This window comes from Prinia subflava, chromosome 8 (genome assembly GCF_021018805.1).
Source record: "Prinia subflava isolate CZ2003 ecotype Zambia chromosome 8, Cam_Psub_1.2, whole genome shotgun sequence".
NCBI classification, from domain to species: Eukaryota; Metazoa; Chordata; class Aves; order Passeriformes; family Cisticolidae; genus Prinia; species Prinia subflava.
Window position 1 is genome coordinate 4,392,259 of NC_086254.1, and position 3,754 is coordinate 4,396,012.

The following is a 3,754-nucleotide window of genomic DNA, read 5'->3' on the forward strand; positions in this document are numbered from 1 at the left end:
ATGCTGGGAGACCCTTCTTTCCAGGCACACAGCAAGGCTGATAGTCTTGTCCTACCCTTCCATCACATACCAAAAATCTCCTTAGTCCGGTCAAAAAGCTTTTATTTCTTTTTTTGGGCAACAATCAGTTTAAACATTTCATAGTATCTTGCAAACTTTATAATTTTTTTCTGCCAAAGAACAATTTATATCTCTCTTTAGATTACATCTCATCTTGCTTCTTTTATTTTTATTTCTCCTCTTTCATTGTTGTTACTATTTATACCATGTCATTTTTATTCCATTCCTATTATCCTTACAATAGCCATGATACATAACAGATCACTGAACCCTGTGGTACGAAGGGAGGCACTGAGAGAGATTTCCTGATGGCTCTGGTAGGTCAGGGAGTTCAACCAGATTCTTTCTGGGTGTGGACTGACATCCCATGTATCCTTCCTGTGGCATGAGGGGCTGTGAGCCAGTGTAATCCCAGAGGATTATTTGGGGATTGGTTTTGCATTTGTAGAGAGATTGATCTCCCTTAGGCAGAAGAGAAAACAGAGAGACGAAGAGCATTTCTTGTGGTAAAAGAGATTTGTGTTCTGTGTGTGGAGCTGGATATCTGTAAAGTACAATTTAGTAGCTCCAGCTTGGGCCATTTAAAAATGGAAGCGAGGCCCTGGAAGAGGGATGGATTTTGGAAACCAAGCCCATTAGGTATGGAATCCATTGCTGACAATGTAGTATACTGTGAACACCTAAGCTAGCATTAGTGTACATGTGCTTAGCCAAGAAATACTTGGAAACTATTGCTTTGCAGTGACTTTATCCTTTAATGCCTGCAATCTTTTGTATTTAGCACCTTAGCTGCCTTTTTATTGCTTCCATGGAGGAATCTGTCAGGTTCAAGAGAGGAGATTGGGTAGAGAGCCAGCTAAAGAGGAAGACAGTGCCACTGAACAGTGCTGGCTTTTGCTTGGATGATTGCTTCCCTTGGAACGAGGAGACCAAAATGTTCATAAAGGTAAATTGATAAATCTGGAAAATATTCTCTTTAGATAATCCCAGAGGTCCCAGCCTAACACACAGCTGTAGGAAAAAAAAAATAGACCCCAACAACTGAACAGGATGTTGGGCTGCATTACAGTAAGAACAGAATATATATCAAAAAGGTGTTATTGTTATTACCTAAACCACTGGTGAGTTCTTGTTGAGAGTGCTCTTTTCAGTACTGCTCACTCTACCTAAGGAGGATATGATTAAGGGATAAAGCAAGGAAAATGACAGTAATACTGTGCCTTTCAGCTCTGACTTATAAAGCAAGACTGAAGAGCTTTGGTATTATCTTGTTTAAAAAGAGATCTTGCAGTGATTTTAAAATAATGAAGGAGATTAATCACATTGAAACAGAGAAAGTCTATGAAAACAAGAAGAGTTAAACTGGAAAACAAAATCTTGGGAAAAGAATGAAGACAGAGCAGGGAGAGGTTCATGTGAATGCCCCAATAAATATGTAATGTCAGTTATCAGAGGGGTCCTGTGAATCTGATGTGCAGGGTAAGGTGAAGACAGAACTGTAAGGAAAATAGGAGAGTGACAGTGGCGTTGTGACTGTAACACACAGGCAGTGGAAGCCACGCTGGAGCAGGCTCTGGGAAACACCTGCAGCAAGGAGGAAAAGGAAGGTCCTGCAGCTGTGTGGTGGGTCCAGCATGGGCAAGGACAGTGCAGGGAGGCACAGACTGACAAAAGACAGAGGCTGACAGGTAAGCAGCTTGTGGAACAAGGCAGGGGAGAGAAGAGGGAGAAAGCACGTGGCTGCTGTTAATCCACCTGAACTGCAGACACCTAAAGTGAAAATACTGGGGGCAGTTTCAGCTCTTAGCTGGGCAGGATCCTGCTGTGGACATGGTGGTCTATATACTGTGGGACCAAGTGCAGCAATTTTCAGCTTGCAGCCCACAAATATTTGAAGGACCAAAGCCAACTTCTAGGGGCCCTGTGAAAGCCAGCTAAGAAAAGCAGACTATTGTGGTTAGTCCTTGTTGTCATGGCCCATGGAGAAGGTTCCTAGGAGATTAAAAAAAAAAGTCATTAAAAGCTGTAAAAATGTGGCTAGAACATTCAGATTTGCTGGATAGATGAAAGGGAACACCATTCTCCCCACTTGCATCCCCCCAGTTGTTCTCCTTGGTTCCACAGGGCAGGTGGCAGCACCTTGGGTGTGCAGGAGCTGGGGTGAGGGTGCTTATTTCCATAACTCCTTAGGTAAGTGTTTTGTGTGCATTTACTTGCATATTTTTTGAGGAAGGGAGTGAGGCCACTCTCTTTTACGTGACTTGCACAGTACAGAAGGGGAATTCAGACTCCCACTCATACTGGGTTTCTCAAGACAAGCAACCTGTGTCCATGGGGAAATGAACAGAAATAGGAGGATTTAAGGGCCAGAGTACAAAACTGAGACATTCTTTGGTCATGAAAGTCCTTCCTTCTTTGAGATTCAGAGAGTCCATGACTCAGGACAGGTTTTCAAATTAGCTGAGCAGTGGAAAACCACCAAATTGGGATATCCTATAGTCAGTGACTCCAATAAAAAATTCAGCCTGGTCTCTGGTAGCTGCTCCCACTGCATGTAACAAAGTACTTTGTTTTGTTGTAGAAGTTCAAGATTCTCTGTGGTCTGGAGAATTTATAATATCAGTGTTTATATCCTGTACAGCATCAAGCAAGCAGGCAGCCCTCAGTGATGGAATGATGTTTAATGAACAGTTAACGAACAGGATCATGGTTTGGGGATACAGACATGGAAACAGACCTCCCAGTGTTTTCTTTAGTGACCTCAGCGATGGAAGAGAGAGCATTCTTATTAAATCTGTAGATGAGGAAAAGCTGGAACTGAATGCAAGAACACTGGAAGGCAGGATTACAATTTCAAGTGATCTTGAAAAATTGGTGATACAATCTGAATAAAATTAGATGAAACTCATTAAGGACAACTGCAGGGCACTATGCTTTGGCAGGAATAATTTTAACTGGCAAGTATGAGATGAGGGAATTTCAGGCTAGCAGTGCTGTGGAAAAGGTAGAGAATCCCAAACTGAACATGGATTAACAATGATGTACAGATGTCAAAAAGGCAAATCCTCAGCAGGGCAGTGGTATTCCACAGAAATAAAAGTTATGGATACCATACAATAGATGTAGACCAGTTGGAAAATCCAGAGGAAAATACCAAAAAGAAACAGATCTAACATGACCTGAAGAAACTGCCATTGTTGTGCTTCTAGAAGACAAGGAATGTTATTAAAACATCTATTAAAGGATGTTGAGGAATTAAAAGTCTCTTAAATGAAAGGAGGAATAGTTTTCTACATCCATAATGAAAAAAGTAAGCCATTAAGAGCTTAAATTACAATGAACCAGAATGAGGTTGAATGCTAAGAAAACCTACCAGAACAGAGCACAAACATTGAAATTTGTTTTCAGATGACCATAGAGACTTTCTATCTTGAGGTCTTGCAGAACAAGGCAGAAAAATTTGTGCCAGAAATAATCTGTGTATAACAGACCTTGCTTCTCACTGGGAGAAGGAAGAAGGATTAGGTAACTCTTACAATCCTTCCTGGCTACTTCTGGATGTGTTTCTGCTCTGGCAGGTCTGAGTGCAATAGCCTTGGTGCTGTTCCTGCCTTGTCTTTATCACACCTGTGTGCACCCCTGCCTCGCTGCATTCCTGATGATTCTGATGGATCAGGGGTGTGTCCACAAACTC